General features: G+C 48.1%; 1 long non-coding RNA gene across 8 annotated transcripts in view; it reads left to right on the top strand.

Annotated features, from left to right (window-relative positions):
• LOC132692332 (uncharacterized) overlaps positions 1–12,249 on the top strand; it is a 156,502-nt gene that overhangs the window by 121,224 nt on the left and 23,029 nt on the right. For 2 of the 8 annotated variants that reach the window (XR_009616301.3, XR_009616310.3), the window contains one exon: positions 6,945–8,878. The exons of the other annotated variants lie outside the window; for them this stretch is intronic. This is a non-coding gene — a long non-coding RNA (uncharacterized LOC132692332). Of the gene's footprint in view, positions 1–6,944; positions 8,879–12,249 lie in introns of those variants that run through there. 8 annotated transcript variants of the gene reach the window in all.

Below are 12,249 nucleotides of genomic sequence, written 5' to 3'. Positions count from 1 at the left end.
CAATAAAAACAGCTTTCCTTTTCTATTTCCAACGTGGATCTCTGGATTTCTATTTCTTGCCATATTACACTAGATAGAATCTTCAGTACAATGTGGAATAGAATCTGTGAGAATTTCTGATCTCAGGAGGGAAAGTATTCAGTCTTTCATCATTAAGAATGATATTAACTATAGGGGCACCTGTCTGGCTTAGTCAGTAGAGCATCTGACTCTTGATCTCTGGATTGTGAGTTCAAGCCCCACGTTGGGCATGGAGCCCACTGAAAACAAACAAACAAAAGAATGATGTCAGTGGTAAGTTTTTAGTAAATGTCCTTTATCAGGTTGAGGAAGTCCCCATCTATTCTTCGTTTGCTAAGAGTTTTTATCAGGAATATTTGCTGGATTTTACCAAATCATTTTTTTGTATCGTGTGAGACATACCACAGTTTACTAGTGTCATCATTTTCCAAATTTGAGTGAAGTGGGGAACATTGACCTCTCTTTACGTCCCTTTAGCATCTCTGTTAGTGATATAGCTCATTGTCTCAAATATTTCTTCTACATACTTTTAGAATCACATTAGACAGTGTTAGTTTTTGCCTCAATCATCAGTGTAATCTTGAAAACTCAAGAGGAAAATGAAAGTCTCTTGTAATGACCCATATTACCAATATTTTTGCTTATTATGTTCTTTCTTCCTTACTGATGTTCCAATAGTCTTTCTTTTATTGTTTCCCTTCTGTTGAGAAATATTCTTTTGTCCATTCTTATTCCATATGTCTGCTGGTGACAAATATTCTTAGTTTTTCTGAGACCGCTTTGATTTCCCTTTCATTCCGGAAGGATCTTTCCACTAGAAAGGACCTTTCAGCTGGAGATAGGATTTTGAGTTGGCCATTTTTTTCTTTCAACACTTCTTCGATACTCTGGCCTCTGTGTTCTAGCAACAATTATCCATCAGTCAAAAATTTTTCCCCTTTAGGTGGAGTGTCATTTCTTTCTGTTTCCAATATATACATATTTCGCTTTGTCTTTCAGAAGTTTGAGTTTCCGAGTTGATGTGCCTTGCCGTGGATTTCTTTGGGTTTATCCTGTTTGAGATTCGCTTGGCTTCTTAAATCTGCGGCTTTGTGCTTTTTGCCAAATTCAGAAAGTTTTAAGCCATTACTTAACGAACACTTTTTCAGCTCTGCCCTCTTTTCTTCTCCTTCCAGAACTCCAATGTCACGGAAGTTAGATCTTTTGTTATAACACCACATATCCCTGAGGCTCTGTTCCCTTTTTTTCCAGCCCATTTTCTTCTCTCTGTTGTTCAGAATGGATATGTAACAATGTCCCGTCTTCCAGTTCGCTGTGTCCCCTCGGTTCCCCTGGTGAGTGCCTCCCTTGACGCGGGTTTTATCGTTGTTGTTTTGGTTACTGTATTTTTCAGTTCTAAAACTTCCATTTGGTTCTTCTTTATATTTTGACTTTCTTGCTTGGGACGTCCTAATTTTTCATTTGTTTCAAGAGTACTTGTCATTGTTCTTTGAAGCATTTTTATGGTGGTTGCTTTAAAATGTCTGTCAGATCATTCTAACATCTCTGTCATCTTGGGATTAGCATTTATTGGGTGTTTTCTTTCAGTCTGAGATCATCCTGTTCTTGGTATGGTGCACGATTTTCTACTGAAACTGAAAATTTCGAATATTATGTTACAAGACACTGGATATTAGTGCAATCGTCTGTGTTAAATGGCTTCCTCTGGCATTGCCCCAGTAGGGAAAGGGATTGGTTAACAGTGAGTTGTGTTGTTCCTGCCAGGGGGACGTGGAAATCCACGTTCCCTACTTGGCATCTGTTGACACGCAGGTAAAAGTAAGAAGAGGTCTCTACCTCACTGCTGGATGGAGACAGAAGTTCTGGCTCCCCACGGGGCCACCACGGATAGCTCCCTCAAGTAGAAGGTCAGAGTGCCCCACTGATATTCCCCACAGGGCCTGGTTACCACTGAAGGTGGAGAGAGCTTCCTCTGATGCCACTCCAGTGGGGAAACGGAGGAGAGCCTGGTCTCTGCCAGGCGGGGGTGAATGTCCAGGCTCCCCCCTCCCAACCCCATGATGACAGTGTAGAGAAGCTCGTTAACTCTGCAGATGGAAGTCCGAGCTCCCTGCTCAGTCTTCTCAGACACCATCCTGGGGCGGGAGAAGTCAGTAGATGGGGATGACATAACACTCGGCTGGAGCATCTGCCCACCTTATCCCATTTGCCACCACACGCACCCTCAGCAGAGCTGTGAAAACACTGGCCAGGGAGCTGTTTACGCTTTATCTCACTTAGCTGTCACACCCACCGCGTGGAGCAGGCAGTAGGTTAGTGCTCTCTATTCTCACAGACGGGGATCTAGAAGCAGGGAAGCTGAGTAACTTGAGCAAGGTCAGCGTGAGTCGACAGCAGAATTCTCAGCTGGGTCTGTGTGATTCTCATTCTCTTGCTTTTTAGCCCCCACGTTTTATTGTTGATGGAATTCCGGTTGGAGGGAATGCGGGCCCTTTGGGGAAATGAGTTTGCAGAGGTCAGAAGGAAGGACCTAGAAAAAAGCTAAGGAACGTTTCCAGGAGAGGCGTGGGTGAACAGCAGACCTGCATGGTTCCAGGGGACACCTGGGGAGGCAACCCGTGGCGTTTCATGGAGGCAGCTGGGATTCCAGAATTGGAGAAACCTGGGTTCAAACCCAGACTCCACACTAATCCCACCAATGGCAGGAGTTCGGGCAAGTTGTCGAAGCCCTCCAAGCTTCTGTTTTCACATCTGTACAGCAGGAGGATGACGGTATCTCCTTGGAAGCTTCCCAATGGGTACAGTGAGGCACTGTACATGAAATGCCTAGGCTGTGCCAGGCCACAGGAGATGGCAAATAGGCGCTGGCTGTTCATTTTATTTGCTAGTTCTCTGCAAAGTGGCAGGCACTACGACCCAGAAACTTTCGATGACTGGAGGACGACACCGGGCTACATGGCAGGGGCAGCCCGGAGCTTGTCCGGAAGCAGGGAGGCCTCACAGAGCCCAGAACCTCATCGGAGACCATTTGCAGGGACCAGGACGGTGGGATGGAGTGCCTTCTGACCTGGAGAGGTCACTTCCAGTCTTTGCTCCGGCAGTGGCGGCGGCTCCCGCGAAGGGAAGAAGCAGCAGTTTCTGTTGGCTCTCAGACACTCCAGCTGTCGTCTTCGGGAATGTGTTTCTCCACCCCAGAGGGAAGCGGATGACTGAGAAGGGAGGCGAGCGGTTAGGCGGGGCCTTGCAAACTCTAGCCCGTTAGCTCCGGTGTGCTGGCCATGGACCCCAAGCCAAGGCCAGCGTCACGGCAGGTTATGGCGCACTGCACGCCCACTGCACCAATGAGATGTATTTGCAACCTTAATATAAACAGATTACATTTCTTATCCTAATGTGGCTGTTGGCTAAGTGCCCGTGAATTTTAGCCTCCAGGAGGAAAACGATTGCTTAAACTGAGCGTTCACTACTTTTACTTTCCATACACGGCTCGGGGCTCCTTCCGGGCACCCGTTCACCCCCAACACACGCAGACACACGCACACGTCCACGTGGGCCGCCACGCACGTGCCTTCGCAGGGACAGGCCAGTCGTGCGCTCGCTGACCCCCTTTCTGCTGGCTGCAGACTGTGGCAATATTCTGGCTTTGGGGGAAAAAGTCCTCTCCATGCCACCGTACATTTTCACATTCAATACACACTCTGGCTTCGGCTTCCAGATTCTTCCTCCTACCCACCCCCCCCCCCAGATGAATACTTTAATAGCCCACTCTATCAGTCAGTGTCCAACATACCTTTTACATGGGGAGGGGAAGGCCGAGGAAAGGAGGTCATTTCCCTGAGGTCCCTATGGACTCAGCGAGTGACAGAGGTTCTCCAGAGCCCCCACAAGCACCATCACCATTGTGAGGGGACCCTTTCGGCCACCTCGACCGGCTCCTTGAGGCTGACCGGAAGTGGTTATTGGAGAGTCTAAGATCCAGCCACGCCAGACACAGAGGAGCCCTGGGCAGTGGGACTTGGGCTCATTCCCATCAGCGGCGTGCAAGTGATTTCGTAAGAGACAGTCAGGTGTGGGCTTGCACACCATTCCCTCCCTGCCTCTCCCAAATCCCACCCCTCCCGTCCATGTTTATAATCCCTCCCTCCTACTCTGTCTCTGTCTCTCCTTCTTCCTTTCAGAAAGTCCTCGCTCGTCTTTCCCTTTCCTCACGCTGGCAGCCAAGCTTATGCCCCACACGGGCCTACAGAATTCTTTCCTCCCGAGCCAAGGAAGTGGGCACAAAACAATGTCCAGGCTGCGCCCGTCGGGGGCCCCACATCAAAGACGCAGGAAACAACTGTTTCCCTGTCTCCTGACAGGTCAGCGGCATAGCCCTCCAGGCAGCGTCTCTGCCCAGGGAAACAGCCCCGGTGGCCCCCACCCAGACGTTCAGATCCTGCGGGGCAGGGGGCCAATTTCTCTGGCCCTTTCTCTGTGGAAAAAGTGCAAGACGCAGACCAGTTTGGGAAGGCGATTCTAGTCAGACCACGGAGCAGATGGGAACGACTCCAGGGGGATGCCTGCGTGTGTCAGGTGTCTGTGCGGTCCTGGCACACACACGCGCACACCCACGCGTGCACATTCACGGCATTCACGCACGCACCCACACACACGCGCGCAGGGAGGCCCATCCACGGGGATGTTGCCCTGGGCCTCTCACTTGGCCCGCTGTCAGCTCAGAGCAGTCTCTCTCCCTGGTGGCTTGTAGGAGTGGCCAGTCTCCCCTCAAATTGTCTGCACTCGCACCCATCTGACAGCCAGCCTCCCGTCAGGCCCAGGGGAGGGCCTAGCGAGACGCACACCCTTCCAGAAGGGCCAGGAGCGCCTCCCGCCAGAGAGTTCCATCCAAATATTCATGGGCAGCTGGCCAGGCCCTTGGGTGCCAAGATGACACCCAGCCTTCACAGAGTGACAGCTGGACACTTGCTCCTGCCAGCCCCCTCTGCCACACTATCGGCGCCCCCGTCTCAGGAGCCAAACAGCCCAGTGCCAAGGCTGAGCATACCGGGGGCTTGCACCAGGATGTCACCCGCAACCGCTGTGATTCAAAAGACAGGACTCTGGGGCCAGAAACTTGGGTGTGGTGACCCCGTGTCAGAGTTCAGAGCCACAGTGCTGTGTCCCTGGCAGGAGGGGCACCCCCTGCTTTCTCGGGGTCCAGTGTCAGGAGAGCTCGTTTTTAACTGGGGTGGGGCAAGAAGGGTGAGTTACAGAGTTTTGTTTTATTTTTAAAGTTGATCCATCTTTGAGAGAGAGAGAGACAGAGCTCAAGTAGGGGAGGGGCAGAGAGAGAGACAGACACAGAATCCAAAGGAGGCTCCAGGCTCTGAGCTGTCAGCACAGAGCCCGACGCGGGGCTCGAACTCATGGACCTGAGCCGAAGTCAGACGTTCAACCGACTGGCCCACCCAGGAACCCCCCTAGTTTATTTAACCAGTTGCAGAATGTTAGATATTTGGGTCATGTCCGGTCTTTGACAAATACAGACAATGCTGCCTTAAGTGTACCCTTAAGTGTGCACATCACTCACACACCTGTGAGAGCACGCGCAGACGAATTCTCAGAGACCGAGGTCCCAGGGGAAGGGAGATGTGCCTTTGTCGTTTGGATAGATATCGCCAAATTGCCCTCCCCCAAAACCGCTATTTCACAAACAGCTAGGATGGATCAGAGCACCTGTTTCCAAATGCGTATTTGAACATGGCACGTGATCAAAATGTGAGAGTCTGAACAATGACAAATAGTATCTTGGTGTAAATGTATTTTTCTTCTCGTTAATGATGCTGAGCGTTTCTTCAAATGCTTCAGGGCTGTTTGTTTCCCATTCCTACAGCTCGTCAATTCATGTCCTTTGCCCGTTTTTCTATCTGTTGGCCTTTTATTGATGTATGAGTCTTTATATATTAGGGACAGTTGCACTTAGTGATGTTAATCAAAACAGTTTCCCCCAGTTTGACATTTGCCTTTTAGGTTTGTTGATGATAGGATCGGTCGGCCATAGAGAGAAAACTCGATTTTTAGGTAGTCCTTTTCATCAATTCTTTCTGTTTGGGGGTGTTATGCTTTGTGTTTGTGCTAATATGGCATTCCTCCTTCTGACGTGAAAAGGTAAAAGTTATTATTTTCTCTTAAAACTTTGATGGTTTCGGAGCACCTGAGTGGCTCAGTCAGTTGAGTGTCCGACTTCGGCTCAGGTCACGATCTCATGGTTTGTTAGTTTGTGCCCTGCATTGGGCTGTCTGCTGTCAGCTGAGAGTCCACTTCGGATCTTCTGTTCCCCCCTCTCTCTCTCTCTCTGCCCTTCCCCTGCTCTCTCTCTCTCTCTCTCTCTCTCAATAAATAAACATTTTTGAAAAAGTTTAAAAAATTTGATGGTTTCATTTTTGTTTTATATTTCAAAAGTTGATCTATGTAGATTTTGTTTGGATAGATCATTAAAGTATGGATTCACCTTTTTTTTTTTCTTTTCTTTTTGGATGGTCCCCCCATTCTGTCGTCCCAATACTGTTTCTTCCCATCCACGTACTAACCAGGCCCGACCCTGCTTAGCTTCTGAGATCAGACGAGATCGGGCGTGTTCAGGGTGATATGGCCGTAGACCCAATACTGTTTCTTGAGTGAGCCACCCTTCCCCACTGACCTGAGATGCCTCACTTCTCCTCTCACAGAGGCCTTGCTTGCAGTTGCCTCTCCTAGGGACTTTCCACTCTGAGGAGCAGAGATGCTTCTTAATGAGTGAAATGCAGAGGTTCAGAGCCCCAGGCCAGAAAACATCCCCAAAGGCCTTCCTTTTTATGTATGGCTTAAAATACAGAGAAAAATGCTCCTTGCTTTAGAAAACACAACCTTTTCTGTTTGCTTAACTTTTCACCCTTCTCTTATAGGTGGGCCCCCAGTGGTTGGAAGGGGAGCATTCGTGCTGTCCACCCTGCATAAAAGCTCAGACATTTGGGCTGTAAGGGAAAGAACTTAACGCAGGAAGTAAGGGCTGTAAGGGAAAGAACTCAACTTAACGTAGTTGAGAAAGAAATCCACTGGTCAGTGCCTGCAAAGTCCAGGACTGGCTTGACTCTATGACATCAGCAGGACTGGATCTCAATCGCCCCATCGCTCTTGAGGGGGGGCTGTCCACTAGAGGTGGCTGTGAGCTGGCTGCCAGCAGCTTAGCTCGAAGACTGTCTTCTGAGCAGCCCGGGTGACAGACACGGGAATGGCATGACGGGACCATCCGCCCATCCCGGACATTGGAACTGGGGCATGGGATGTGCTAGTTAGTGGTTCTGGGTCACCCGCCCACCTCCGGACCAGGCAGCCCACCAAAACGGCGTGAGCTGGTCCTGGTAGGACGCCGGTGCCAGAGAAGGAGGATCAGATCCTGAAAGGTGGCCACAGCAGGTGCACCCCACACCCCGCGCCCTGCTCTTTCCTTGACCTTCTACACGTTGGTTCTTCTTTCCTGGAAGTGCAACATGCAGCTGTTCCCTTGCCTAACTTGCCACCCTGGTCAAATGGCTTCACTTCTCCATGCCTCAAATGAAGATGTTGAAAGGACCTTTTGCATGGGGTTGTTGTGAGAATTCACTAAAATAACAGACCTCAAGCATCTGGCACCTGGTGCCCAGCAACTCACTGCTCATTTGCTCAACTAGGTTAAAAGGTTCTGATCGCTGTGTCCCAGGACAGAAAGACCCCTCCCTCTGCAGCTCCAGGGGTGACTCAGTGCATTAAAAAAAAGGGGGGGGGGCAACTGGCAGGTGAAAGGCAGACAGGAAGAGCAAATATGAAGTCAAATTACTTCTTCGTAAGACACCTTGATGCCCTAAGGACAGCCTGTTACAAGCGGCCATCACTCTGGGAAAAGAAATTGGGGTCTCAGAAACCAGACCCTTTGAAGAGTAAAGCCTCTCACTTTGGCCAGCCTCTGTGACAATTCTCATTGAACGTTGCCCAGAAATAAGTTTTGATGGCACGTGCTTCTCATGAGGATGCTCCCATGTTCGCAGTTTTTTTCTGAATGATCTTTACCAATAAACCTCTCTCGTGTCCTTACCCTATCTCTGTTCTATTTACGGAGCAAGAGAACCCCAATTTTATCCAGGGAGGTAATGTGCCCGACTAAAAGACTACATTTTCCAGGCTCCTTTGAAGTTCACTGTGGCCATGTAACTAATTTCTAGCCAATGGGATACCAGCAGAAGTATGGAATTTATAGGAAGGTAAGTTAAAAGGAACTGATTCAATTGCGGAGATATTCTCTTCCTCCTTCATCGGGCCATAGATGGGAGAGCAGGAACTCCTGCAGCTTCCTTGTGACACTGAGAGCAAAAGCCAGAGCTAGGGTTGTGGAACAGAAAGGCAAGAAGAAGAAAGTTCTGTAAGTCTTTTCTATGGGTATGTAAACACTTGTGTTTTATGCTTCTGTCTTTGGAGTTTTCGGCCAAATGCAGCTAAATACAATCCTAGCTTGAAACATGATTCATCCCTCAGCAACCCTTGGCTGATCTTCACCCTCTGGAGAAGAGTAGAAATGCGTGCATGCCAGTATCCTGAATAATCTTGGCCTCCTCAGGACCTGAGAAGGGTTCCCATGGACTTTGGACCCCATGGGGCCTTAGGGTAGGGCCCAGGCTACTTCCCTCCGGTGAAACAAAAACACTTTCTCTTTGCTCTGGGAAGGATTTAAGATGCATTGACCTACCTCATCAAATCTTACAATGCATGTGATTTATTTTTCCGTGCCGGGCCCTGTTGGCTAAAACTGAACCACAATCATTTTACTGAATCGGTAAAGAAAACTCGTGTCAAACAGTAACTTACACCAGACGTGTGATTCTGTTTGTAACAGTTTACAGTTGACCAATCACTTTCTGTGCATTATCACCACCCACACAGAGAGAGAGAGAGAGAGAGAAAAAAGGGGATGGCTGTATCCGCTGTACTAGAACCTGGGGCTCGGTCACTCTGTCATCTTCAGACCAGCCCTGCCCTGGGTCAGACCAGGTGATGGGGACAAAATTTCACAGAAGTCCTTCCAAGAGTGGTCATGTTTTTAGAATAAGATATTGAAAACATTATCTTGACAGTAAAGTCAAAGCAGATTTTATCTTCCTTAAGCTGCTTGTTGGTGGTTGCCAAAGGCATAGACACAACAATCCAGTCTCCTAAACTAGAAGGTAAGCGTCCTGTTCAGCATCGTACCAGTATGACACAAATGACAGAAAACTCCGCTCAAACTAGCTTAAACAATCAAGGGGAGGTACTGGCCCGGGACACTGAAAAATCAGGCAGAGGCTCCGATCTTGGACAAGTTTCCTGAGTCCCTGAAGCTCCAGTTTTGTACTTCTCCCATCATAGGATCCCAGAAGCTGTCCCTCCTCTTTCTCTCCACTGTTTGACTCCTCGTTCCATGTCCTGTGCCATCCGGGGAGGGCCGCTCTTGCAGGCTCCAGCAGAAGAGAGAGGGCTTCTGTCTCCCGGGAAGCTCAGCCAACGGTCCCTCGGGTGCCATGGGCCCAAAGTCAGGGCAAAGGAACAAGCTAATTGGCTTAAGCCAATGCGAGCCAACCCCTGAAATACGGGGTAAGGGGAATTCGCCCAACTAACATAGCTGGTGCCGCTAAAGGGGGGGCTTCCCAAGGGAAATTTCGGGACCTAAGCTTTAGGGTAGGGAACGGATATCAGTTGCCATATTTGTCCGCCTCTGCTATTCACCTTACCAGTCACGTTGACTGGCGTGGCCAGTGATGTGTGATCCTTATCGACAATTAATCGGCTCCCACATGGAAAATTTCACACAGCCTCCACTCCTGGGGTTAGCTCTGTATCACCGGCTTAGCTTCGTTTTAACCCAGCTTGCACAGAGCTTGTCTCCTGAGAAATTATTTAAATCTCACTAAAACTGTAATGAAGCAACTTCTGGGCTAATTGTCCTCTGCTACGGCCAGGGTATCAGAGCAGCAGGATAGAAGGTCTCAGAAATGAATCTGACGTCACTTTTCGATGTAAAGTACAATGTTCCTGAGGACAATGTCAGACCACCCCTTCCTTACCTTCCGTATGTTGATGGTTGCCCTGGCTCCCTTTCTTTGTCCCGTAATGAATCATTCTACAGCTGTCCATCTTAAAGAGAAAACAAGAAGCTATCAAATCCAAACCCCATGCAAAGCAGGAGACCTCTGCATGGATCCCCATAAGAGATCCATGCTTGCTTTCCGGGGGCCAAAATGCCCACCAACATCAAGAGAGGTCCCGAGGGCTCGAGTGTGGCCCCAAGTTCCTTACATTAGTTAGTCCTAATCTTTTTCTTTAGATGATATGGTCATTGAGAGGCAGGTGACGTGCTATTCCAGAGGGCAAAATCGGGACACATCCTGATGTGACATCCATCAAATTTGTGCAGAGAGATGTCACAACCCCCACAAGACCTTATCCCTTTCAGGCCGCACATGACCATCTTCTCCAATTATTTCATGCACTTCGAGGTTTCCAGCAAATCTAAACACAACGATTGACACTCTCAGGACACAGTTGAGGTTATTTCACTTTGTTTTGACTTTGCTTAGCCTCAATACCATTTTTCCACATTTTTGGGGTCCTAATAGCTTTTTTTCTGTTAAAAAAAAAATCGCCGGTAAGCCCACCACTTAGAAATAACCACTAGAAGGAAACAAATCAAAATTTTAGCCGTCTTTCTTCTGTACGTAAAATAATATGTGTGTCGGGGCGCCTGGGTTGAACAACTGACCCCTGATTTCGGCTCAGGTCATGATCCCTGGGTGGTGGAATCGAGCCCCGTGTCAGGGTCCACGCTCCGCGCGTGGATTCTCTCTCTCTGCTTAAGATGCTCTCTCTGTCTCTCTCTCCCTCTACCTCACTCTCCCCATGCATGCTCTTTCTTTTCTCTCTCTAAAATAAAATCAAAAAAACTTTTTTTAATGTGTGCACTTTCCTTTACAAATATGAGGCTCGTTACACTTATTTTCATTAGGAAGTAGTCTTTTACAATGTACCTAATGTCTGCTTAGCACTTGGTCTCATAAATGTATCATGACTTATCTAGCCATACCCTGCTTGCTTACCTCTAATTAGAAAAGATTCCTTGAAGTGTCACCACCGGGCTAGAGTAATCTCACCCAATCCCCCTGACAGCCCCGTCAGACAGGAATTATGATTATCTTCAGTTTACTGTGCAGAAGGTTAAGTAAACTACTCAGGGAGTGCCAGCAGGGAGACTCTAATTAGCACTCCCACCTACATGGTTGCCCTTGTCCCCGGACCCTTGGATAAATTGTTATCTTTTTTTTTTGTTTTTTTTTTATGCTATCTTGAAAGAGAAATGTTAGCTTACTGCTTTTATTTGCATGTATCCGGTTGTTTGCAAGTTTGAGCATCTTTTGATTTCTTACGGAACATGTGCATTTCTTTCCCTTCGCGTTGCCTTATCGTGTTTTTGCCCATTTTTCTGTTAGTCTCACGCTAGGCACGCACCTCAGTGATCGTGCAATTCACCCCTATCTGTCATGTATGTTCCCCGGTTATTTCTGTGCTTTTGAGTTTTGTCATGGTGACTTAGGACGGAGAAACTTTAATATTTCTATATCTGCCAATTATTTTCCTCTGTCACTATTCCCATGAATTTCACCCATAGGAAGTTTTCATCTCTCCCAGGTGCAGATACATGTCTTACTTTTCTTTTCTGTTACAATGAGTTCATTTCCCACATTTAACTCTCTCATCTATCTGGAAATTATTGTTAATTTTCTTCTCAAAAGGTCAACCCAGAAGTGCCTGAATAAGCTTGAGTGGGGGGGCCATACCCATGACCTGTTCCATCACACCAGTATCTGGATGTGCTCACACAGGTCTGTCACTCGTGATACCTGGATGGTCCCCTGCATGGAGCACACCCAGGCATTATACTTCCATGGGTACACGTTGGCTTTTAGCACTCACGTCCTTTACTGACATTAATCCCATGGGAACTAAAACTGCCAGACTTTCTTTTGTTCCGCGGGTGAGGATACAACTTTTAGAGAAACATCTCTACCACTTGCTATAAATTTGGATGTAACCCTTTGATGTAACAGTATCCCCAAGTAGATGTCATTTGGTCTTCGGCTTTTCATCTTGTTGCATGATTTCCACATATAGAGTCAGGTGCCTGGAATATACTGGCCTACGCCTAGTTCT

Source organism: Panthera onca, chromosome A3 (genome assembly GCF_046562875.1).
Source record: "Panthera onca isolate mPanOnc1 chromosome A3, mPanOnc1 haplotype 2, whole genome shotgun sequence".
NCBI classification, from domain to species: domain Eukaryota; kingdom Metazoa; phylum Chordata; class Mammalia; order Carnivora; family Felidae; genus Panthera; species Panthera onca.
The sequence above is the reverse complement of the archived record's forward strand: the minus strand, read 5'-3'. Positions and strand labels throughout refer to the sequence as shown.